Here is a 27146-nt window from a genome sequence, read left to right as displayed (position 1 = left end):
TGCAATACTCCGGGCTGGGGGAGGGAACGAATCTCTTTCTTAACAATTTTCAGAAATACAATACAGTATTCTTAACTAGAGTTACCGTGCTGCACAGGACATGTTAGTTATCTCACCTTAGTTCTCTGGTCACTGAAAGTTTCTACCCTTGGACCACTGTCGCCCGATTCCCCAGCTTCTTGCCTTTGACAGCCGCCTTTAGATTCCACATACAAGTGAGATTGTACAATGTCTCTCTCTCTTTCTCTGATTTGTCACTCAGTATCAGGCTCTCAAGCTCCACCCACCTTGTTGCAAATGGCAACATTTCCTTCATTCTTGTTGCTGAATAATATCCCATTATGGGCGTAACCCACATCTTCTTCGTCCATTCATCCATCAGTGGGTACTTGGGTTTTCTCCAAGTCTTGACGCATGTAAATAGTCACCACCACGCTGCCATCAATAAGGAGGTGCAGCTATCCCTCCAAGATAGTGATTTCACAGCCTTTGGATATACGCCCTGAAGCGGGCTTGCTGGATCATGTCATGGCTCTATTTTTAACTTTTCAAGGACCCCCCCTACCGTTTTCCATGGTAGCTGTGCCAATGTACACTCTCGCCAACAGAGAGTGAGGGCTGCCTTTCTCCACACCCTGGTGGACACTGGTTATCTCTTATCTTTTTCAAGAAAGCCACACTAACATGTGTGAGGGGGGATTGCCTCCTTGAGCTTGGAGTTCCAGCAGGAGCCTCGGTGGAGACCTCTCCCTGGCCCCGTGCATCGCTTCTCAGTCGTCATAGGAGTCATTCCTATTCTCGGTGGTTACCCAAGAGCTACTCTTTTGGTCCTTCCACTGACCCTAGGAACACTTAGTTCCTGGTATTAAATCCTTCTCCACTTAAAATATTTAGAATAGTTTCTCTTTCCTATGTGGAACACTGACTGACACAATCCTATCACTTCAAAATTGTATAATAAAGTCATAGAATTCCCACTTCTACCTATTTTTTGTAATGTGGAATCTGTCCCAACTTATCTTGCCTTTATACAGATCAACGTTTTATCTGTCCATCCATCCGTCCATCCATCCATCCATCTAACCATTTATCTATCTATTTATCATGTATCTACCATCCATCATCTAACCATCCATCCATGTATCCATATGACTATCTATCATCTACTATCTGTATGACCACAGACATAAACACAGTTTTGTGTCACAAAATGGAATTATGTTGCAGATCAGGCCTGCAACTATCTTGCTTCCCCACACATTTTTCGTGAGTGGTACCTCAGTCCCATTGTCTCCTAGGAGCTGCACAATATCCTGTAGTATGACCATAGCATAATCTATTCAACCACTGTCCACAATCCCTGTTGATGAACACCTGTGCTTTTCCAAACATTTGTTGTGAGCGCTCCATAATAAGTAGACCTTTTTATATACCTCCTCATGAACTTTATCTTACTGACGTAGGGTAGTTTTCTATGAGTAGAATTACTGGGTCCAAGAATATGAGCATCTCAAAAATGTAATACGCACTGCCAAAGTAAATTCCAAAAAGCTCCTATAAAATTTTACACTCCCAGCATAACTGCACAAAACTGCCTATTTCCCCATAACTTAGTGATAACTGGATATCAACAACACTTTTTTACCAATCCAGTAACATTTAAAAAGTAGTATACTATTGTTGTTTTTATTTTTGCTGTTATCTTATTTTTATTTTTTTAATTTAAATTCAATTAGCCAACATATAGTACATCATTAGTTTCAGATGTAGTGTTCAATAATTTGTTGTCTTTAAATTGCATTTCATGGATTACAAGTAAGATTGAGTACCATTTCAGATCTTTCCTGGCCATCTGCAATATATGTCCTATGACTCTCCTGCCACATGTAACCACTGGACATTTATTTTCTTATGTATTAGTTAGCCGTTTTAGTGTATTAAAGATACTACCCCTCTGATACACACACACACACACACACACACACACACACACAAAGAGGGGAGAGAGAATATTCTCCCAGTTTGTCATTTGGTATTGTTGTTTATATTGACTTTGACCTCGTAGGCTTTTATACTAGCCATGGGTTTCCTACATGATTCAGAAAAGTTTCCATCACCTTGAGATTTTACACATATTTTCCTAAATTTTTAATATGTTTTGGTGTTGTGTTGTTTTATATATAAAGATTTAACCCTTCAAATTTTTAGTTTTATGTATTATACAAAGTAGGATTTAGCTTTATTTTATTCAAATGGATAGACAGCAGTTCCAACACTAATTATTGTCTGAAATATCTTCCCTCCATTAAAATGTGTTGCAATTCTCTGTATATACCTTGATCTGTCTCTGAGTTCTTATTTGTGCTCCATTGGTCTATTGTCAGATCCTATCCAAATTGATTTTATTCTAGTGGCTTTAGAGATAGTAAGCTCTGCTCTCTATTAAAAAAAAAAGAAGTTCCCCTTGCTAATTTTCTTCTTTTTCATAACTTTCTTGCCATTTAACACACATTTATTCTTCAAGGTCAATTTCAGATTTATTTTCTTTGATTAAAATAAGCCGGAAGTTTTATTTAAATTAAATTAAATTTATATATTACTTTAGGAATGATTGACATCCTTGGAATGATTGAGATTTTTATCACAAAAAGTCTCCCTATCTAGGAATATGACACATCTCTTCAATTTATTCATGTCTTGTCCTTCAATAACACTCTTCTTGCCTTCATATAGATCTTGCGATCTCTCTATTGAGTTTCCTCCTCCAGACATTGACAGTTCTATAGAATATGACAAACTAGCATGGACTTGTGGCTCCCTCCCTTGACCCAAACTCCGGAGAAGCCACCAGAAAGAGAGGGAGGAGGCTGGATTCCAGGACAAGTGGGAGAAGTGCTTGGGAAGACAAGGTGACTAAGCCCCACTGGGAAAGGAAAGAAGAATCCAGAGAAAGGGAGCCAGGCCCCACGACTGGGGGAGTGCTATCCACTTGGGCCTTCTAGTTCTCTTTCCCACATTGGCCAAGAGGATGATTGACCCCCAAGTTACCAGCTGCAGCCACTACCAGTGGTGTCAGAACCAGGTGCCTCCACCAGAGGCAAAGAGCTGACGGCAGGATGTACACACGGTCAGGCCAATGACCCAGCTTTCCCTTCCACACCCTCCTCCCCTGGTCTTACCTGGGGAAGAAGCAGCCATAAGAGAGGGCATCTAGAGAACAGTAATACTTAGGCTACATGGGCAGGGGGAGCTAAAGGACAGGGTCACCTGGTGGGTGGAATGAACAGAAAATGAGACCGTCTTACAAATACCGAAAGCTCTTTACTCTGGGTTCTACCCCATTCCCACTCTCAGGCTCACCAACGGAAGAGTAAGCCAGGGCAAGGGGTCTTATCCTTCCGCCAAATTACCTATTACCTGCCAGAGTAGTGGACAGTGCCAGAGGGATGGGAGCTTGTGCAGAAAAAATACTAGAACAGGCCCAAGACTATGACCCTTACAAAGGCCCCTTTGCAAGACTGAACTTTCTCTTTTGCCCTAAAAAGATATAAGGATACTTTAAAAAAATAAATAAATAAATAACCATGGAGCAAACATCATACTTCACCACAAATTATTGAAAACTTTCCCTTTGAGCTTAGGAACGAGAAATGGATGGACAGTGATGATTCTCATTCAGCGGAAAGCGCGATACAGTAGAAAGGAACCATAAATAATCTACAATCCATACTGGTGCGGGAATTCTCCACCTTGGGAAATTTTATCAAGAGATACACTTGTGACTTGTGTCTTTTTTTATGTGTATGTAATTGCAGGGGAGGCAAAATAATTTCCTCTCTACCCTCCGAGGTTCTTGGCTGAGACCCAACCCCCCCCCCCCCCGCGTACAGATTAACAGGAAAAAAAAAAAAAAAACCCAGAAACTTAATAACATGTGTCCTTTCTATGTGGGAGACACCCAGGAAAACTGAGAAACTCTCCAAAATGGCCTCAATACCTAGCCCAGCTAAAGACAAAGGCAGGCCTTGGGGCTAGGGAGTCCCCAGGAAAAGCGCAGGAACAAGAATGACGTTATCCGGGGCACCTGGGTGGCTCAGTGGGTTAAGCCTCTGCCTTCGGCTCGGGTCATGGTCCCAGCATCCTGGGATCCAGCCCTGCATCGGGCTCCCTGCTCAGTGGGGAGCCTGCTTCCTCCTCTCTCCGCCTGCCTCTCTGCCTGCTTGTGATCTCTGTCTGTCAAATAAATGAATAAAATCTTTAAAAAAAAAAAAAAGAAGAAGAAGAAGAATGTTATCCTTCACATTTATATCATCCTGACCTTCTCCACCGATAAGAGAGTCTAGAGATTGACTCATACCCGTCCTCCGGGTACACAGAGGGAGACACCCTTAGGAATGGAGGAGATTCCCCTCATAAATGCAAACGTCTCTTACCACAGGATCACTTCTATTCCGTTTTCAGAGTGTCTCCTATGTTCGCAGTTTCTTAAAAACAACCAGCTCAAAATAGTCAATAAGCCAAACAGGCATGCTTTGAGGCAGTATATTCTGTTCCCCTTCATACTTTGATCTAAAAACAAAAGAGACTAGCCAAATTTCAGCACATTAATGAGTAAGCACAAGTCTTACACACACACACACACACACACACACACACACACACATATTTGGGAGAAATCAAGAAGTTCAATATGTCAAGAAGTTCATCGTTCGGCAATGTCTGTGGGGGAAATTCACCAGTCTGTGTCCTGCCTCTTACTGTGGTGATTAGCATTTGAAATACTTCTTTCCTCTGAAAAATTGAGAGATTTGTAACGGTCTGCACTTGGCAAATCTGCAATAGGCGGGTTTCTCCTGAAGCTACTTTATCCCCCTACTGTCTGCCCGACTTACTCGGTGTTTTGTTTGTTTGTTTTAAATATTTTATTTATTTATTTGACAGAGAGATCACAAGTAGGCAGAGGCAGGCAGAGAGAGAGGAGGAAGCAGTCTCCCCGCCGAGCAGAGAGCCTGACGTGGGGCTCCATCCCAGGATCCTAAGATCACGAACTGAGCCGAAGGCAGAGGCTTAACCCACTGAGCCACCCAGGCACCCTGCCGGACTTATTCTTATAATTTTTTTTTCTCTTGCTTTTGTGGAAGTATTGTTAACATAGAGTGTTACTAGTTTTAGGTGTAGGATACAACGATTCAACAGTTCCACGCATTACTCAGGGCACATCAGGATAACTGTACTTTTCAACCCTTTATCTGCCCTACGCATGTTGCTGGCTGAACCAGGGAAACCCCACACCCTGGAGCCTTGACCCAGCCAGACCCCAAGAAGTCACAGAAGGTTCTCAGTCTTGTCAGGAGAATGAATTCAAGGACAGACACACAGCACAATGGTCAAGTTACGCAAGCAGGCAAATTTATTAAAGGCAAAAGTATATTCTTGAGATAAGAAAGCAGCTGAGAGAGAGAGAGAGAGAGAGAGAGAGAGAGACCGCATGCCCTGGAGGTTCGGTTTTCTATCTTTTATTGACAGTTCTTAACTAGGGGACAGAGTATTTATCACTTGGGGTGGGAAGCAGGGTTTCAAGCTTTTTCTTCCTTATGTGGTCAGCGGTTTCCAGTCATGGCATCTGCCGCCTTGAGCCCGTCCGGTTTGACCCTGCTTCTTGTGGGGGGCTGCCGGGACAGGCCTCGGACCTTCGTGATGACTGGCCAGGACGTCCCTGTTGCAGACCCCCAGGTCTCCTGTTCAAACCTAAGTGCCTACTCCAACTTTTATTCTTAATATTTTTTTCAATTTCCATTTCCCTACCTGCTTTATTCCCAGAAGCATCACGCAGAATCCAGTGCGGACTCCGGCCACTCCCTCCCTTCCGTAAGGAGCAAGTTGAGGTCACACACAGCAGACCATCCTGTGAGCCAAATTACGGCCTCACGACAACCCACTCTTCACGCATCTCTCCGTCCTCCGCGGCAAAAGAACCATTTCTTCCCCGCTGCTGCCTTCTCTAGAATTAATTAACTCATCAAATATTTATTGAGAACGTACTATGAGCCACGCTAAAAACTGGGAATACAACAGGCAATAATGTCACTGCTCTCACGGAATTGTCGATCCAGTGGAAGAGGGGACAATAAGGAAACCCACACCCCCAGGCTTTTCTTGGGTCGTGATACCTGCTCAGAAACTAAGAACAGATCAAGAAAACAAAGTATACGGCACCTGCCAGGTGAGGAGCTAGAGAAAGAGCACACACCAGCTCCTCATGGAAACACATCACATGTGTGCAAATTTGCTGGAATCTGAGTCCCAGGTGACCGAGACCACGTCTGTATGGTTCTGCTGCTCTGGTTTCTGTGGCTTTCCTGCTTATCCCATGCATCGGAAGCGAGTGCCTACCATGCCGCAGACATGTGGGCACCTGTTTGTGGCGGAAATGAACAGGCAAACTGGCAGGAGGGTTACAGGACAGAGGGGAACAAGTCAGAATACACAGGGCCCTGAAAGCCAGAGAGTGTGTTCCAGGGAATTCTAGGGGGTTGGGGACCCTGTGCAGGCCGTTCAGAAGAAGGGGATGGCTCTCCTTTACGTCTGGGAAGATCCTTCTCTCTGGTTAATGGCAACAGGGAAGCCTCTGTGGAGATGCTTCCTGTTTGAGCCTTACCTCTCAGCAAAGGGTCGGCAGCTCTGTAGTTAGTGCTTTTTCTCTAGGGTCCAGTGGGGACCCCTGTGTCCTCCAGCCCAGCACCACCCCGGCCACCACCTGTCCTCAGATTAGAGTTTTTAGACCCACAGTGACAAGTTATTCAGTGACAAAGACACCTGCTTTCCCACCTCTTTGCCCCAGAAGCTTGTGGTTGTGCTGCTCCCTGTGACAACCCCTCCTCGGTGGCCCCTCTGTCCTTCAAGGCCAGCTGCCCCCTGCACCTGGCCTCCTGTCCTGTGACCCCATGCAGATGGGTCACAGAACCCCCTCACCTTTCCCATCTCCTGGTGGTTCACTGTCGCATAGAGCCTGTCCTTTTAGGTTGATTTCCTCTTCCCTAAGTTTCCAATGTCCCCCTAAAAACAAAGCGAGAGTTTTCTGCCAAATTTGGAAGCCTCTTCTCCTCTCCGTGTCTCTTCACTCTGCCTCTGAGTGAACCTGTTTCCTGAAACCACAGTGTCCCAGGGAGAGATCTTCCAAATGTGCCCCCTTATCCCATAAATCTGTAATCGTATCCCTGATGTTTTCCTCCATGGCAAGCAGACAGATCATCCTCGGAGCTGGAGACCCCCTTCTTCTGTATCTATTAACTGCTGCATCCCTTCAACCTACTGGGCCTCTGATCCAGAGTCTGTGTCTTTGAAATCCACTATCGTGACTATTAGCAAATCATAGATAAAATGAGCAAATCATAGATAACATGCCTTGAGCACTCACTATGGACCAGCAAAGGGGGGCCTACATTGTCCCCATTTTATTTTCTGTGAAGATTGATTTTATTTATTTATTTGTTTGTTTATTTATTTATTTATTTTAGCAGGAAGAGCCGAGGGAGAGGGAGAGAGAGAATCTCAAGCAGACTCCCTGCTGAATGCAGAGCATGACATCAGACTCGATCTCCTGACCCTGAGATCATAACCTGAGCTGAAATCCAGAGCTGGATGCTTGACCAACTGAGCCAGCCAGGAGCATTAGTCCCATTTTAAAGGTGAAGAAATTGGGAGGAATTGGGAGGATACACAGCATTTTAAATAACTCATCCGAGGTTACGTGCCACTGAAGAATGGAGCCGGGGTCCGAGATCAGGCGGTCTGCTGTCTTAAACCCTGGTAAAAGAGGCGGGGCCTCCGAGGAACTGCAACGGGCCGTATGGATGCACAGATTAGACCCTCAAGAGTCCATCTTTGACCTGCACACAAGGAAAGCATATTGAGAGGAACAGGACCTAGTTCTTTCGGTACTTGGCAATCACACTGCAAAGTCCAAAGATTCCAGGCACCGGGACTCCATTCGTTTTGAGGTGAACCTGCCCCAACCCCTGAGGAACATCTCAATTTCCAGAGCTGGAACTCTTGGGCAAGCCTGCGCTGGCTCCAGATGTGAGCCCCATCCCCTGTGCCAGGCAACCTGCCATTCTGCTACTGCGTCAACAGGCCTGGAGTCCTGCCCGCCCAGCTTCCTTCTGCCCTACGTGAAGAAAGTACAGGCCTCCTGATGAAGGAGCTCCCTTCTCTCCTTGCAGCATTTCGAGCTCTGAAGGGACAGCCTCATCTCCTCTCCTGCACATTCTAAAGGAACTGAGGAATAGAAATGGGACTCAAATAAGGATCACAGCACCAGCCTCGTGGTGGGCCGAGAATGCCGCTGGGATCCAAGGTAAGAAAACCTCCCTTCCTAAAACCTCCTCCCCCGGATCCAAGCAAGGAGAACCTACATTTACCTCCCACCGGGTGGAGAAAGGTGGGTCCCAGAGCCCCAGCGAGAGCTGACAATGCATAGGACACTTGACCCTGAACTGTGAACCAGCGGATGTCAGACTTGGGAGAGACACCAGGACAAGTCCCTCCTCTTCCCAAAAGGAGGAGCCTGTCAGAGTCAGATGGAAGCTTCCCCTGCCTGGGACCCTCTCACAAAGAAGACCTGGTCTTGCTTGATCAAGCTGCTGTTATGTCCTCTCCAGCATTCCTTACTACACCAATGGAGAAACAAAGACACGGATGACTGAATAAGCACACCTATGAGAGTCGGGGGATGATTGGTAGAAACTAGGGGGAGGTGGTGGTCCCTTGGATGGGGAGCTGCAGGCTGTCAGAGCGGGCGCTGCAGGACTGGGAGCTCGGCAGTCGGCTGACATTGTAAGGGTCTAACTGTGGCCGGGTCAGCAGGCAGGGGCTCGAGAACTCGCCCCCACTCTAGCATTGAGCAGCAGGATGACAGGAAAGTACTAAGACATGAAATAACAGTATTTAAGGCATGTGAAAGATTTATTTCAAAAAGATTAATGACGGGAACATTGAGAAAATCTGACACAGCATGAAGCTCTCAAGCAAACTGAGGGAAACAGAGACTGGATGAAACGTGAGTGTTGAAGGAATGTGCAAGTCCAAGAAGGAATTCCAGACAGACTCAGAATGTGCTGTGGGATTTCCAGAGGCACTGGAAATAGGAAGGAGCCCAGTATGCCAAACAGGAAAATGAACGCATGGTGCGGAAGAAAGGCTTAAAAAAGTGAGAGCTCACATGATAAGGATAAGGCACACAGGTAAGGAGAAGTAATGGAAACATCACACAATGAAAACTGGTGGTCCTGAGGGAGAAAAGAAAACCCGCAAAGCAGGAACAACAGTAAAACATTTCTTTTTAGATTTTTAAATCTTCAAATTGACAGGATTAAAGAATTAAAGATCATTCGAACATATAATGGCCACATCCTAGTGGGCGAGTGGGGTCAGAATGCTGGAGAAACTCTCCTCCTGGGTTACGCAGCTAATTCATTAAAGCACAGTCAGAAGGGGTGGGTTTGCCTTTAAAGGGAAAAGTAGATGTTAGGGGGGCTGCTGGTAAACACAGGCGGTCTTCCAGGAGGGAAAGAAAAGAAAAGTTGGCTCTCTTGCTCCTAGACATACTGAAAATGCATAGCTCCCCACCTTGACCAAACACTGCAATCCTTGTGATCCTAGGTTTCCACTCCCCAAATCAGATCTAACTGGCCCTGGGTGTGTCCTGGTAATTCTACAAAAGCCCCTCTTCTCTGCGCTGTCCCTGGTGCTGAGGAAAACAGGTAGAGAAGACAAAGGGAAATACGGTCCCTGGGCCAGAGCCGTGTGTGTAGGACAGCAACACCTGAGAGCAAGAGACAGGGCAATGTAAGTGTGACCGCCCCTCCCCCAGAGGAGGCAACTTCAGCACAGACAAAAGGGCCTCAGGACCACAGCTGGTCCTTGAGGAACACTTCACCTCGTGTTTCATACTTGAGTTCCTGCCAGTTCAGGAAGTTAGGGATGGAGACCCCACCGGTGGAGACAGCTCTGATCTCCTCTGGGGGCAGCACAAAGTCCCACATGTTCCCATCTCCAACCTCTCCCACCAAGACCTGGGTCTTATCAAAGTCCCCACCGAATGAATCCTCCTCCTGCCCTAGGCTGATGCTTGCTTCTGACCCCACCTCAGACTCATCCTCACCATGGGCTTCCATCCACCTAGAGCTCTGTAATCCCTGTTTGGGACTCCCAGGTAACACAGAAGTGCCTGGGTGTGTAAAAAGTCTCAGGAACTCTGAAGTAGGTGTCAGATCCCCCCCCCCCCACGGACACGCTGTACAAGCCAGGCTTTTCCCTGAAGAGGAGGATCTCATTGTGCTGTGCCCTGGTGGCATACGAGGAGAGGCTGTAGGGGTGGACCAAGGCAGTGTAGACTTGCAGGCACAGGGTGAAAGCCTTCAGTGGCTTCTGTACCAGAACGGATAAGGTCACCTAAGAATTATCTGATTCTGTGGGGAACACAAAGGCCTTTCTGCATGTGTATGCAGGAGAGAAAACAGAGAAAGAAAGTATCAGCAGCTGAGTTATGTTAAAAAACAAAATTCACATGAGTACATTGAAGGATCTACTTGGCTTTAGTCACTGACTCATGAATTGGGCAGCACTCCATCTAGCAGATAAGAAGGAGCTCTGAGGAGCAGCGTAGTATGTAGAAAGTTCCAGAAGAAAATGTTTCTTGCAAAGAGCAGATTATCTCAGGCAATCACCTTCCTATGGGGAAAGGGAGGGCCGCTCTCAGGCCCACCAGCACAGAGCAGATAAACCCAGACTGACTGGTTAAAGAGTACACTCCGCGGTGGGAGGGCAGGGGCGCTGGCCCCCGCAGCCAGGTTAGGTGTTAAGTCACCCAAGTCATTCCATGGGGGCCAGTGGTCTCTTTTTTAATAGCTTATCAGGTCACAAAGACGTCTTCTCTCACCAAGCCAGACTGCCCGCTTCCCCAGACCACCACCCCTCACCCACGCGGGCCCTTCTCCCATGGCTTTGCACCATGCAGTCCAGAGACAAGAGCTCAGCGACCCTCCGAAGCAAAGCACCTACTGCCTTGGAAGAAAGCGCCAGGGAGTTTAATGATGACCGGGAGACACAGCAACAACTTATCCGTGTTTCCTCCCTGGGGTCACTGTGTGTGGAATCTGGGCTACGGTCCTGGAAAGAGGACGAGCGGCTGAGATCCCACTTTGGGTCTGTTCCCCCCTGACCTTTTACAGGCCAAGGTCAGCGTGCTGTGGCTGACGGGTAAATGATTTTCCAAAGTCACCCCGTGGAGCCATGAATCAGAGCTCAAAGAGAAAAAAAAAAAAAAAAGAGATAAATCACAAAATGAGAGATCGATGCAGGTTATTTATTAGAGACTCCACAGTGCCGTGCCTGCTGGTGCTCCAACAGCCTCGTGCGGCCGTGCTTGGCAAATCACAACAGTCACATCCCGAAATCCAGTCTTGGTAAATGTCCTGAAATACCAGCCGTGGCTTGGGGCAGGCAGTGGTGGTGGGGTGTCTGCAGAGGAGGTTTTCCTCACAGGGACAACCACGACATGACTTAGGAGAGTGAAATCAGAAAATCGGGGCGTGTTGTGGAACACCGTCCTGTCTCTGTCCACCGCACAGAACGCGCAGCCACTCACGAGGCAGGTTGCAAACTTTACGCTACAACTGGTAAAAATGCGTATGAGCCTATAAGAGAAAAAATAACGTAAATTTGTCTATACACTATTTTTTTAAAAGAAGTAAATTGCTTGGGGGAAAAAAAAATGTTTAAGGAATACCCCCAAACAATAAGTGTTCTTATCATAGTAACAAAATTATGAGGGGCTTTTCCCCTCATTAACATTTCTGAAGGTGGTCTCCTGATGTCTCAAGTGAAGTGTCCGTGTGTGTACATTTGATTAAGAAGCAAGGAAAGGGACGGTAGAGATCAATAGTCCTCGAGGCTCCAAAAGCTACTGTTTTCATTTCATCAACAGGACGCGCAGCCGGACTCTGCTTTATTCCCAGAATACCTAGAACGGAGAACAAGCTCAGTCTGACATCCTGATTCTGTGTTTCACGGCACACGCGCATCTACATAAAACATGACACTTTCACGTGAAAAGGATCTCGAGCTAACTCGTGATGGTCTCATCATGACTTTTCCCATGGACAACCAATGAAAAATTGGTAATAAAGGTTATTTCTCAATCAACTAGAAGAACCATCATGTGGGTAGCATATTCCAAATTACAAGGTACTAGGACTATTACAAATGGTTAGTACATTTCTGGAAAAGTTTGGGATTTTTTCTTTTTATGTTTTTTTTTTTAATGATGCACAGTTAAGACGCACCTGGGTGGGTCAGTCAGTTGAGCATCTGCTTTCGGCTGGGGTCATGGTTCCAGGGTCCTGGGATCGAGCCCTGCATCGGCCTCCCTGCCCACTGGGGAGTCTGCTTCTCTCTCTCCCCTTACCCCTCCCCCTGCTAGTGCTTTCTCTCTCTCTCTCTCTTTCAAATAAATAAATAAAATATTTTCTTTAAAAAAAAACGTGCATTTAAATTTGCTTTCAAACCTTTTTTTTTTAAAGATTTTATTTATTTATTTGACAGACAGAGATCACAAGTAGGCAGAGAGGCAGGCAGAGAGAGAGGAGAAAGCAGGCTCCCTGCTGAGCAGAGAGCCGGATGTGGGGCTTGATCCCAGGACCCTGAGATCGTGACCTGAGCTGAAGGCAGAGGTTTTAACCCACTGAGCCACCTAGGCACCCCTCTCCAAAACCTTTTGCATCTTATTTTTTAAATGTAAGTTTGGCTTAAAGTGATTACTTCATAAGCTTTTCTTATTCTAGCCATTTATTCAATTATAGGTAGATTTAAACAGAAAAATACATATAATAGGCAAAAGATTGGGACACAGAAGGAAGAAGTGTTTACACTGTGCTCAGTCTGCCTTCTTGTTAGCACTGGGCCCCCCAGATGAGTCTCAAGAATGCAGGTACCGGTAGGATGGGCGGATTCTATAGGAACACGGGGATGTCAAGGAGCCCAGCACGTCAGGAAGATCTCCCAAATGGATGTTCTGAACAAGGCTTGACACTGAACGAGAACGAGAGAGGGAGACGTGGAGGTATGGAGCGGGTGGGCTAAGGCGATGATGGAGAAGAGAAACAACAAGGAAGAGGGACTCCAAGCCCTCCACAGTGAGTGCTTCACAGTTGGCTCCTGTTCTCGTAACCTGCCTGGACAGTGCGTGACCGCTCGCTCCCGGGGTGACCGTGGCCATGAAACTCATCAGGGGAGGGGCATGGTAAGTCCGCACTCTGGCCTCAGATGTGTTGCTCGGAAGCTCTCTGCTCGCTTTCTCCTACAGTTCACCGTGCTCCAGTGAAAGTCCTGAAGGATTTCAGCCTTTCCCCACACCTTGGCACTTTGCTTTCTCCCTGATTCCAAGCCCCAGTGGGTAAGACAAACGCCTCGGACTGCAAGGTTCCAAAGTTCCAGGTGCAGGAAAAGAAGAGCATCCTAAGACAGACAGAAGGTTCGTTACCACGGAGCAAGTCTACTGAATAGATAAAAATTTGTGGGATGGTAAACACAAGGTTACCCTTTCATTTAATCCTGGAGTAGCCCGACGCCAGACTCCAGACCTAAATAACGCAGCTGGTGTGCTCTCTCAGTTCAAACAGGAGCCCCTGGAAAAGGGGAAGGAAAGAGGAAGCAAGGGACACATCAGGCAGAAAGAGCCACACAATCAGTCCGAGACAACAGCTGTCTTCCCGAAGCTACTGCTCAGCCTGCAATGGGGGCTCCCCGGACCCCACCGGCAGAGACTGGCTCACATAACTGTCCCCAAAGGAGCTCTGTCACCACCAGACCATCGGCTGCCGCCGACTGCCATGTGGTCTGGGCAGCTGGTCGGTTCAAAGCTACGAGGTCATTACAACACAAGCATCTCCAGTTGAGAATCACTGGCCTCGAGGATTTTCCCTGCGCTTGCACACCCCGGGTAAATGCTTCCCAGAATGTGAGATTGCGTCTCCCCGCACACACGGCAGCCGAGAAGGTGGGCTTTCCAAGTCAAGGAAGAACTTTGACAAGGTGTTACAGGCACACTCTGCCTAATGTCTGTGTTGATGCTGAGACGGAGCAGGAATTGGAGGCAAAAGCCAGTCTCCTACACATGCAACAACAAAACGAAAGCCAGGGAGATTGCCAGGGCCCCAGAAATGGTAGCCAACAGCCTGGATGCTTGGCGTTCCAGAGAGGCTTCCCCGCAAGAAAGGCAGCACACAACCCCATATCCTCATTCCCCCACAGGCCCTGGTGCGGAGGATTAGCCTGTGCTGCCCGAAGCCCGGCCCCCGCAGCAGACCACCTGGGTTCAACCCTGGCTCTGGGCAAGTCCATTAACCTCTTCAGACCGCAGTTTCTTCAGCTGCTAAACGAGGAACATAAAATAGTATTTACCACATAGCATTGTCATGGAACAAATAAACACTCGTAAAGGACTTCAGACGGTGCCTAAGGAGCGTGCAGTCCTCCAAAGACATTTTTAAGGTGGGCTGCAGTCTGGCCTGCGTGATTAAGCAGTTGTCATCCCGGGAGCAGGAATTTATGAGATCACTTGTTGGAGGGCACGAGAGGGCGTGGGGAAGTGGGGGTCTCCCTGAATGGGTCCTCAGAGAGCGCACCAGAGGCAGGCTAAGGGATAACCTGAGTCAAGATGTTCTAGACCCTTCTTTAAAGATGACCACCTGCCTTTAAGCTTGTTGGGAGCCAGTCATGTCCCCCAAATAAGACATCTGAGCTGCCAGGAAGACACTGAAGTGAGGGCTCCCAAAACACACTGGGCCACTGAGCTTGCGAATCGCAGATTCCTGCACTCGAACTCTGGACATCGGATCCAGGAGGTTGGAGTCAATGAATGTACACGCAGAATGAGCAGCCCTGGGGGTGACGGTGCTGTGGCCCATAGCCCACCGCTCAGCCAGGCCATCCGGGAACCTCGAGCTAGGAGTCTGCGTTTACTGGAGGAGAAGGCTCCCAAGCTCCCCACCGCCCCCGGTGCAGGAGAAACGACAAGGTGCATGTGTGTGACCGCGGCGGAAATCCAGCCTCTGGGCCTAGAAGACGCTGATCTCACATAAAGCTCTTCAGAAATCAAAGCAACACTGCTGGGGCTCCACGGCTCAGAAATCCGGGTATTTGCACTGTTGTCGCTGCTCTTACTGTTGACGTTTTAAGGATTTGGAGTCAATTGCTCTTTTTGTCAACGCTTGCACGTCAGACCTGGGCATAGGGAACAGCATGGGGGCGGGGAGGGGGACCACAGTCTTAGCCTCCCACCTGCTTTGTCACCTGCAACTCCAAGTCCATCTCCGTCCTGCTCCAGCCCCCTTCTGAGGCAGCCAGACGTCCCGTCCCTCCTGCAGGCCCCGGCTGACCTCGGAGACGGGGCCTCGTCCGCTCATCCAGCTGGAGGCCACGTGGGGCTTCTCGGCATGACCCGCGCCCACTATTTCTGCCCAACACGGGGAGGTTTTCGGTACCTGGTCTGCACACGTCATGTCCCGTTCCATGCTAAGGCGCACCCTGGGCTCAGGCTTGGCCCGGACCCTTGTCAGCATGGCCGCTCTCAGTCCCCAGAGGAAAGTGTCCTGCCGGGTGGCCCCTCCTGCCTCTCCTCAGGACTTCACGCTGACAGTCTCTGACATCCGTGACTGAGCCACCCCTCTTCTTTGGCCTGCAAAGGTGCTGCAGAGGCTGGGCTACCACCTCCTGCGGGACCGAAGCTCCTTCCCATGGCTAGAATTCTACAAATGTATTCTCCTTACCCCACTCCCTTTGACAGAAAAATGTTTATTTTTGTTCGGACCCTTTATATAGTTTACACCCTTTTTCTCATGGAAGGACCTCTGTGGTAGTTTCATCATGGGATTTAGGTATCGTTGGGCCCTCTGTCCTTCCAACTTCAGCCTTAATGCCTGACTCCACATCTGGCTACACCAGAGGCTAGGATAAAGGACAACCAGGGCTGACGACGTGGCTCTATTAACATCAGCAAGAAGGGGCCGCAGTGGACACTGAATCTTACCCTCCATTTACAGTGAAAAACGACTGCTTAGAACCAACTCACCCAAACTAGAATCACCCTTTTTGGCAGATGTCACCCCACAGTTAATTGAATTACGTCTGACAACTCTATACAGTACAAATGTGTCAGTTACCTCGGGATGTATTTTCTATCAAAATTACATGGAAGTACCTACCAGTGAGCTAAAATGCTTAAATTTAAACATTCCAGGAAAGCTTTATTGAGAATTTTAATGTCCACTTAAATGCAAATACCAGCTGTAAGAACTTTCCTGGCTAAAATTATTAGGGCCAGAGGCTGTCCACTAAACTACGTGTAGTAAAGTAACAGTAATTGAATTCTGAGGAAAATATTGCCTCAGCCCACGTCCCTGGAGAGTTGGGATGGTCCTCTGTAATTAAGACATATCTCCTGACTGGATTCTTTAACTAGAAAAAAGGTGTCAACCCTCTCTTCTGCTTAGCTGAACGCCGGGGTATTGGATCTGCCCTAATTGGACAACAGAGAATATTTGTGCTCACATTTTTGCCCGAGAATATATCTTTAACGTGTATGCTTCCAGAGAGTTATCAAAAGTCAATTAGGGGAATCAATTTTCATAAATAATTACCTGAAAGATTTGCTGTTCATCCTCCTAATATCCTGAACCTAATCTTGAGCAAAACCTCCCGTTGCTGTCACCTCAGACCAATTCCACCACACTACACTCTGAGAGAAAGTAATGAGCCTATGTTCAGGGACACACCACAAAACAGCTTAATGATAATAACAGCGGAAACTACTTCGAGAGCTTATTACATGCGAGGCACTACATGAGGTGCTCTCTATGCACGGTCTTATTTGATTCTTTTTTTTTTTTTAAGATTTTGTTTATTTATTTAACAGACAGACATCACCAGCAGGTGGAGAGGCAGGCAGAGAGGAGGAAGCAGAGTTGAGCAGAGAGCCCCAATCTCTCTGGATCCAGAACCCTGGATCCCAGGACCCCGGGATCCTGACCTGAGTCAAAGGCAGAGGCTTTAACCCACTGAGCCACCCAGGTGCCCCACAATGTTATTTGATTCTTACAACAACTGTTGGAGCTACTTACTCTTGAAGGGGAGCAGAACTGTCCACTCCAAAATATGCCACTGCAGCATAGCGATTATTTTGAATTGAAGTTACTTAAGAAACAGCTAGTGCAAGAAGGACACTCTGACCCTCCTCTGTCCCTCCGAAAGCAGGAAATAAATCTCCCACGTGAAAGGTACCCTCCTTGCACTAGGAAAACAGAAGGCAGCCTTATCACCAGAGGTACAAAGCTAAGATCAAGAGCCAAGAAGACTATATAAACAAGCCTTGTTTCTCCCTCACTAATTTGCTCTCCATTTGCCTTTGTCTCATCAATTCTTCATGAATTTTTTGTTTCTTTGCCTAATAGGCATAGAAGCTGCCTGCTTTGTTCACTTTTTTGAGTCTCACATTTTTATAGGAACCCATCATATGAAACTTAATTTGTTTTCCTCTTGTTAATCTGTCTTACATCAGTTTAATTATTAGCCCAGCCAAAGAACCTAGACGGGAAGAAGGAAAAAGTTTCCCTCCCCTACAGTTTTGGTACCCATCGTGGGGCTCTCCAGTGGCTGACACTCGCTCACAGGCCGTACATCGGAGAGATCCTGGGATCTCTGACAGGAGCCAGCAGAAAGTAAGAACTCTTAAACATATCAGTCTCCTGGGTCTCTGCCTGCAGGGTCTGCTGGGAGCAAGAGTGAAGAGACTCCTTTTCTTTTCTAAATTTAGATTAGCAGGAGAAAATTTTTGTGAGACATAATTCCTTGGTTACAGCTACTATGATAAAGATTTGTTGTGAGTATACTCCTGTTTGCTATTGACCCCTTTCATCCCAGAGATAGTCACTGTTTTCCTTTTTCTCTGTCTTCTGTGTCATTTGTGAAGAGGAGGGAAACCAGGGGGTAGAACACAGACAGAGGCCCTACAAGCCCGCTGTTCAAGCCAACCTCACAGACTGGCGAGTTCATGGTTCTCACTGGACTGGTTTCCATTCAGACAAATTTTGCTGTGGGTCCCCTGTGGGAAAACCACATGAGGTTCTCAGGTTCTATTTTCATCTTATTCTACATCCATGGAGGTTGGCTTTGTGACCAGGGAGAACATTCTCTCTGGTCTCCACCAGCTGAAAGGTGCCCCTTCCAATGTGCGTGTGTCTAGCAGCACCCTCTGTGTCCCCCCTTGCCAGCTCATGGGACATTGATCACAAGGGCTCCAATCCATGAGGTGCCTTTGTCATCTCAATCTTCATTATCTTGTTAGTGCCGGAGAGGTCCCATCTCAGTGGCACCTGCTTGGTGTTGCAGATCATTAAGTCTGGGACAGGAGGCATCTCATGTTCTTGAGAGACTAGAGACAACATTTTTGTTACACAATTCCTACTGTGTATGACCATGAAGGGTTCAGTTTTCTTTTTTTTTTTTTTTCTAAGATTTTATTTACTTATGAGATAGAGAGAGTGTGTGAGTACAAGTTGGGTGAGGAATGGGGGAACAGAGGGAGTGGAAGAAGCAGACTTTTTGAGGGGGGAGCCCGACAGGTTGTGGGGGTGGTGGGACTCAATCCCAGGACCCTGAGATCAGGACCTGACACCATGAAGGCAGATGCTTAACCAAATGAGCTACCTAGGAGCTCCAAAGGCTTTGTTTTCTTAGGCTAAGTCTGGAAGTAAACTTTCTTGTGAGGGCTGTATCTTTTGCTTCTTCATTTGGTGTTTTTTGTTGTTGTTGTTGTTTTGTTTTGTTTTGTTTTGTTGTTTCTGGTGCATCTCTTTTGCATCCTTGGTTAACCCATTAAGGCTAATTGGTTTGAGCAGCTATTGAGATTAATGTAAGACCCCATTCATCAATGGCCAAAGAATCCTTTGAATTGGAAATCTTTTATATTTGAAAAAAAAAAATTCAGAGCGTTTTGAATTTTTAGAGCATTCTGAACTGTCTTATTACTATTTATAGAAAGACCAAATTAAAAAGTATATACAAAAAATAGAATAACAGCTAGTTTTAGGGACTCCCTTAACAAGATGAAAGGACAGAAATTAAGCTTAGAACAAAAATTAAGACCCACATCTGACATTAACTCCCCTTCTTAAAATCCAGCCTCATCTTCTCAGCAAATTCCTTTAACTCTCCCAAACTCCTCCACTTTCCCCAGAAAACCCCCTAAACATGCAGCCACCTGCTTTAGCTTCCTTTTCCCTACAGGATAACAGGTCACATCCAGCCTGTTCTCTAGGCTCAGGGTATGCAGGTTACTCATGTAAGGGCTGAATCCCAGGAAGCGAATTTCGCAGAAGCACCTAGGACTGAAGGTGAGGCTCCCCGTGCAGGGCTCCATCATCAGGCTCTCTCAGCTTCAAGCCTTCCTGAGCAAAGTCTTTTGGGTAAACATCCTGGACCACACCCCCAACCTGCCACCACCACAGCAACAGATCTTCTAAGTTACAGTACCCTTCAACTTCCACTGTCAGAAGACCCTGACAAATTGAGGGAGGAATTAGAAAGACTAGTGACCATCCGCCATGCCACTCACAAGGACCATGATTGGCTGCTAAAATATTCCACCACAGAAGATGGTGGAGAAGTAGCAGGCTGAGACGACATCAGGTAGCAGGAGATCAGCTAGAGAGCTTATCTAACCATTGTGAACACCTACAAATCCAATGGGAAATCAAAGAGAAGAAGAGCAACAATTCCAGAAACAGAAAATCAATCACTTTCTGAAAGGTAGGACCTGTGGAGTAGTAAATCCAAAGTGATGAGAAGATAGACCACGGGGGGAGGGGCCGGCTCCCACCAAGCGGCGGAGCAATGGAGCACAAAATGAGGACTTTGAAAAGTCTGCTCCACTGAGGGACATCGCTCCAGAGGCTAAACCAGGGGGAAGCCCACATGGGGTCAGGGTAACCCCACGTCCCACGGGGTCACAGAAGGACCAGGGGTGTCTGAGTGTTGCAGAGCTCGCAGGTATTAGAGCGGGGAAGCCGGCTACAGAGACAAAGCTGAGGAGGGAGCTCTCAACTAGGGGTTACCTTGAACCGGGCACAGGCTGAGTGAGCTCGGAGTGCGGCCGGAGGCCAGGGAGATGAAGTGACTGAGCACTTGTCTCCAAACACGTGGCTGGAGGCCAGGGCAACGAGCACTTTTCTCCAAGTGCAACCAGAGTCCAGGGAGGCAGAAGCCACTGGGCGCTTTTCTCTAAACGCGAGTGAATGAGCGCTTTTCTCCAAGCTCGACCAGAGGCCAGAGAGACAGGGGCAGTTGGGCGCTTTTCTCTGAGGGTGCACTGAGGAGTGGGACCCCGAGCTCTCGGCTACTCTGGGCTGGAGACTGGGAGGCCACCATCTTCATTCCTGTCCTCTGGAACTCTATGGAAAGTGCTCAGGGAACAAAAACTCCCAAAAACAAACCTGGGCAGACTACTCAGCCCTGCCCTTGATAAGGGCAGTGCAATTCTGGTGGGGCAAAGACACTTGAGAATCACTACAACAGGCCCATTCCCCAGAAGATCAACAAGAAACCCAGCCAAGACCAACTTCACTCACCAAGGAGAACAGCAGAATTCGAGAGGAAGAGAAAGCAGATCTTATATGGACAAAATGACAAGGCGGAAAAACACCACAAAAAAAAAGAACAAGAGGCAGTACCGAAGGCTGGGGACCTAATCAATATGGACATTGCTAATATGATAGATCTAGAATTCAGAAGGACTATTCTCAAGGTTCTAGCTGGGCTTGAAGAAGGCATTGAAGATATTAGCGAAACCTTCTCCAGAGAGATAAAAGCTCTTTATGGAAAAATAAAAGAACTAAAATCTAACCAAGTTGAAATCAAAAAAGCTATTAATGAGGTGCAATCGAAAATGGAAGCTCTGGGACGCCTGGGTGGCTCAGTTGGGTGAGCAGCTGCCTTCGGCTCAGGTCATGATGCCAGCATCCTGGGATCGAGTCCCACATCGGGCTCCTTGCTCAGCGGGGGAGGCTGCTTCTCCCTCTGCCTCTGCCTGCCATTCTCTCTGCCTGCGCTCGCTCTCTCCACCCCCCTCTCTCTGATAAATAAATAAAAATCTTAAAAAAAAAAAAAAGAAAGAAAGAAAGAAAATGGAAGCATGGAAGCTCTTACTGCTAGGATAAATGAGGCAGAAGAAAGAATTAGTGACATAGAAGACCAAATGACAGAGAATAAAGAAACTGAGCAAAAGAGAGACAAGCAAATACTGAACCACGAGGAGAGAATTCGAGAGATAAGTGACACCATAAGACGAAACAACATTAGAATAATTAAGATTCCAGAAGAAGAAGAAAGAGAGAGGGGAGCACAAGGTATATTGGAGAGAATTATTGTAGAGAATTTTCCTAACATGGCAAAGGGAACAAATATCAAAATCCAGGAGATGCAAAGAACACTCCCAAAATCAATAAAAATAAGTCCACACTCCATCACCTGATAGTAAAATTTTTTTTTAATTTTTTATTTTTTATAAACATATATTTTTATCCCCAGGGGTACAGGTCTGTGAATCACCAGGTTTACACACTTCACAGCACTCACCAAAGCACATACCCTCCCCAATGTCCATAATCCCACCCCCTTCTCCCAACCCCCCTCCCCCCAGCAACCCTCAGTTTGTTTTGTGAGATTAAGAGTCACTTATGGTTTGTCTCCCTCCCAATCCCATCTTGTTTCATTTATTCTTCTCCTACCCACTTAAGCCCCCATGTTGCATCACCACTTCCTCATATCAGGGAGATCATATGATAGTTGTCTTTCTCTGCTTGACTTATTTCGCTAAGCATGATACGCTCTAGTTCCATTCATTTCTTTTGATGGCTGCATAGTATTCCATTGTGTATATATACCACGTCTTCTTGATCCATTCATCTGTTGATTGACATCTAGGTTCTTTCCATAGTTTGGCTATTGTGGACATTGCTGCTATAAACATTCGGGTGCACGTGCCCCTTTGGATCACTACGTTTGTATCTTTAGGGTAAATGCCCAATAGTGCAATTGCTGGGTCATAGGGCAGTTCTATTTTCAACATTTTGAGGAACCTCCATGCTGTTTTCCAGAGTAGTTGCACCAGCTTGCATTCCCACCAACAGTGTAGGAGGGTTCCCCTTTCTCCGCATCCTCGCCAGCATCTGTCATTTCCTGACTTGTTGATTTTAGCCATTCTGACTGGTGTGAGGTGATATCTCATTGTGGTTTTGATTTGTATTTCCCTGATGCCGAGTGATATGGAGCACTTTTTCATGTGTCCGTTGGCCATCTGGATGTCTTCTTTGCAGAAATGTCTGTTCATGTCCTCTGCCCATTTCTTGATTGGATTATTTGTTCTTTGGGTGCTGAGTTTGCTAAGTTCTTTATAGATTCTGGACACTAGTCCTTTATCTGATATGTCGTTTGCAAATATCTTCTCCCATTCTGTCAGTTGTCTTTTGATTTTGTTAACTGTTTCCTTTGCTGTGCAAAAGCTTTTGATCTTGATGAAATCCCAATAGTTCATTTTTGCCCTTGCTTCCCTTGCCTTTGGCGTTGTTCCTAGGAAGATGTTGCTGCAGCTGAGGTCAAAGAGGTTGCTGCCTGTGTTCTCCTCAAGGATTTTGATGGATTCCTTTCTCACATTGAGGTCCTTCATCCATTTTGAGTCTATTTTTGTGTGTGGTGTAAGGAAATGGTCCAATTTCATTTTTCTGCATGTGGCTGTCCAATTTTCCCAGCACCATTTATTGAAGAGGCTGTCTTTTTTCCATTGGACATTCTTTCCTGCTTTGTCGAAGATTAGTTGACTGTAGAGTTGAGGGTCTATTTCTGGGCTCTCTATTCTGTTCCATTGATCTATGTGTCTGTTTTTGTGCCAGTACCATGCTGTCTTGATGGTGACAGCTTTGTAATAGAGCTTGAAGTCCGGAATTATGATGCCACCAACGTTGGCTTTCTTTTTCAATATCCCTTTGGCTATTCGAGGTCTTTTCTGGTTCCATATAAATTCTAGAATTATTTGTTCTATTTCTTTGAAAAAGATGGATGGTACTTTGATAGGAATTGCATTAAATGTGTAGATTGCTTTAGGTAGCAGAGACATTTTCACAATATTTATTCTTCCAATCCAGGAGCATGGAACATTTTTCCATTTCTTTGTGTCTTCCTCAATTTCTTTCATGAGTACTTTATAGTTTTCTGAGTATAGATTCTGTGCCTCTTTGGTTAGGTTTATTCCTAGGTATCTTATGGTTTTGGGTGCAATTGTAAATGGGATTGACTCCTTAATTTCTCTTTCTTCTGTCTTGCTGTTGGTGTAGAGAAATGCAACTGATTTCTGTGCATTGATTTTATATCCTGACTCTTTACTGAATTCCTGTATAAGTTCTAGCAGTTTTGGAGTGGAGTCTTTTGGGTTTTCCACATATAGTATCATATCATCTGCGAAGAGTGATAATTTGACTTCTTCTTTGCCGATTTGGATGCCTTTAATTTCCTTTTGTTGTCTGACTTCTGAGGCTAGGACTTCTAGTACTATGTTGAATAGCAGTGGTGATAATGGACATCCCTGCCGTGTTCCTGACCTTAGCGGAAAAGCTTTCAGTTTTTCTCCATTGAGAATGATATTTGCGTTAGGTTTTTCATAGATGGCTTTGATGATATTGAGGTATGTGCCCTCTATCCCTACACTTTGAAGAGTTTTGATCAGGAAGGGATGCTGTACTTTGTCAAATGCTTTTTCAGCATCTATTGAGAGTATCATATGGTTCTTGTTCTTTCTTTTATTGGTGTGTTGTATCACATTAACTGATTTGCGGATGTTGAACCAACCTTGCAGCCCTGGAATAAATCCCACTTGGTCGTGGTGAATAATCCTTTTAATGTACTGTTGAATCCTATTGGCTATTATTTTAGTGAGAATTTTCGCATCTGTGTTCATCAAGGATATTGGTCTATAGCTCTCTTTTTTGATGGGATCCTTTTCTGGTTTTGGGACCTGATAGTAAAATTTAAAAGTCTTAGCGACAAAGAGAAAATCCTGAAAACAGCCTGGGAAAAGAAGTCTGTAACATACAAGGGTAAAAGCATTAGATTGGCAGTGGACTTATCCACAAAGACCTGGCAGGCCAGAAAGAACTGTCATGATATATTCAGAGCACTAAATGAGAAAAACATGCAGCCAAGAAGACTATATCCAGCTAGGTTATCATTGAAAATAGAAGGAGAGATAAAAAGCTTCCAGGACAAACAAAAACTGAAAGAATTTGCAAACACCAAACCAGCTCTACAGGAAATATTGAAAGGGGTCCTCTAAGCAAAGAGAGACCCTAAGTAGTAGATCAGAAAGAAACAGAGACAATATACAGTAACAGTCACCTTACAGGCAATACAATGGCACTAAATTCATGTCTCTCAATAGTTATCCTAAATGTTAATGGGCTAAATGCTCCAAGCAAAAGACACAGGGTATCAGAATGGATAAAAAAACAATACCCATCAATATGCTGCCTACAAGAAACTCATTTTAGACTCTAAGACACCTCCAGATTTAAAGTGAGGAAGTGGAAAACAATGTACCATGCTAATGGACATCAGAAGAAAGCTGGGGTGGCAATCCTTATATCAGATTAATCAGATTTTAAGCCAAAGACTATAATGAGAGTTGAGGAAGTACACTATATCATACTCAAAGGGTCTGTCCAACAAGAAGACCTAACAATTTTAAATATCTATGCTGCTAACATGGGAGCAGCCAACTATATAAACCAATTAATAACAAAATCAAAGAAATACATCCACAATAATACAATAATAGTGGGGGACTTTAACATTTCCCTTATTGAAAGGGACAGATCATCTAAACAAACGGTCAACAAGAAAATAAAGGCCTTAAATGACACACTGGACCAGATGGACATCACAGATATATTCAGAACATTCCATCCCAAAATAACAGAATACACATTCTTCTCTAGTGCACATGGAACACTCTCCAGAATAGACCACATCCTGGGCCATAAATCAGGTCTCAACCACTATCAAAAGATTGGGACCATTCCCTGCATATTTTCAGACCACAGTGCTCTGAAGCTAGAACTCAATCACAAGAGGAAATTTGGAAAGAACCCAAATACATGGAGACTAAACATGGGTCTAAAAAATGAATGGGTCAACCAGGAAATTAAAGAAGAATTGAAAAAATTCATGGAAACAAATGATAATGAAAACACAACGGTTTCAAATTCTGTGGGACAGGGATGCCTGGGTGGCTCAGTTGGTTGGACAACTGCCTTCGGCTCAGGTCATGATCCCGGAGTCCTGGGATCGAGTCCCGCATCAGGCTCCCAGCTCCATGGGGAGTCTGCTTCTTCCTCTGACCTTCTCCTCGCTCGTGCTCTCTCTCTCACTGTCTCTCTCAAATGAATAAATAAAATCTTTAAAAAAAAAAAATCTGTGGGACACAACAAAGGCAGTCCTGAGAGGAAAATATATAGCAGTACAAGCCTTTCTCAAGAAACAAGAAAGGTCTCAGGTACACAATCTAACCCTACACCTAAAGGAGCTGGAGAAAGAACAACAAAGAAAGCCTAAACCCAGCAGGAGAAGAGGAATCATTAAGATCAGAGCAGAAATCAATGAACTATAAACCAAAAGAACAATACAACAAATCAACAAAACTAGGAGCTGGTTCTTTGAAAGAATTAATAAGATTGACAAACCCCTTGCCAGACATATCAAAAAGAAAAGAAAAAGGACCCAAATAAATAAAACCATGAATGAAAGAGGAGAGATCACAGCTAACACCAAAGAAATACAGACAATTTTAAGAACATACTATGAGCAACTCTACGCCAACAAATTTGACAATCTGGAAGAAATGGATGTATTTCTAGAGACATATAAACTACCACAACTGAACCAGGAAGAAATAGAAAACCTGAACAGACCCATAACCAGTAAGGAGATTGAAACAGTCATCAAAAATCTCCAAACAAACAAAAGCCCAGGGCCAGACGGTTTCCTGGGGGGAATTCTACCAAACATTTAAAGAAAAACTAATTCCTATTCTCCTGAAACTGTTCCAAAAAATAGAAATGGAAGGAGAACTTCCAAACTCATTTTATGAGGCCAGCATCACCTTGATCCCAAAACCAGAAAAGGATCCCATCAAAAAAGAGAACTACAGACCAATATCCTTGATGAACACAGATGCGAAAATTCTCACTAAAATAATAGCCAACAGGATTCAACAGTACATTAAAAGGATTATTCACCACGACCAAGTGGGATTTATTCCAGGGCTGCAAGGTTGGTTCAACATCCGCAAATCAATCAATGTGATACAACACATTAATAAAAGAAAGAACAAGAACCATATGATACTCTCAATAGATGCTGAAAAAGCATTTGACAAAGTACAGCATCCCTTCCTGATCAAAACTCTTCAAAGTGCAGGGACAGAGGGCACATACCTCAATATCATCAAAGCCATCTATGAAAAACCCACCGCAAATATCATTCTCAATGGAGAAAAACTGAAAGCTTTTCCGCTAAGGTCAGGAACACGGCAGGGATGTCCATTATCACCACTGCTATTCAACATAGTACTAGAAGTCCTAGCCTCAGAAGTCAGACAACAAAAAGAAATTAAAGGCATCCAAATCGGCAAAGAAGAAGTCAAAGTATCACTCTTTGCAGATAATATGATACTATATGTGGAAAACCCAAAAGGCTCCACTCCAAAACTGCTAGAACTTATACAGAATTCAGCAAAGTGTCAGGATATAAAGTCAATGAACAGAAATCAGTTGCATTTCTTTACACTACAACAAGACAGAAGAAAGAGAAACTAAGGAGTCAATCCCATTTACAATTGCACCCAAAACCATAAGATACCTAGGAATAAACCTAACCAAAGAGGCAAAGAGTCTATACTCAGAAAACTATAAAGTACTCATGAAAGAAATTGAGGAAGACACAAAGAAATGGAAAAATGTTCCATGCTCATGGATTAGAAGAACAAA

At 45.4% G+C, this 27146-nt stretch overlaps 1 pseudogene across 1 annotated transcript; it reads right to left on the bottom strand.

Annotated features, from left to right (window-relative positions):
• Window positions 1-9902: 9902 nt before the first annotated feature.
• Window positions 9903-15620, bottom strand: LOC309849975 (C-reactive protein-like; annotated as a pseudogene). The gene is made up of 2 exons: window positions 15352-15620; window positions 9903-10492 (listed from the first exon to the last, which is right to left on the bottom strand). The product of its transcript is annotated as a C-reactive protein-like (transcript).
• Window positions 15621-27146: the final 11526 nt, after the last annotated feature.

The sequence above is a fragment of the Mustela nivalis genome, assembly GCF_964662115.1.
Source record: "Mustela nivalis genome assembly, chromosome: 16".
Taxonomy (NCBI): domain Eukaryota; kingdom Metazoa; phylum Chordata; class Mammalia; order Carnivora; family Mustelidae; genus Mustela; species Mustela nivalis.
The sequence above is the reverse complement of the archived record's forward strand: the minus strand, read 5'-3'. Positions and strand labels throughout refer to the sequence as shown.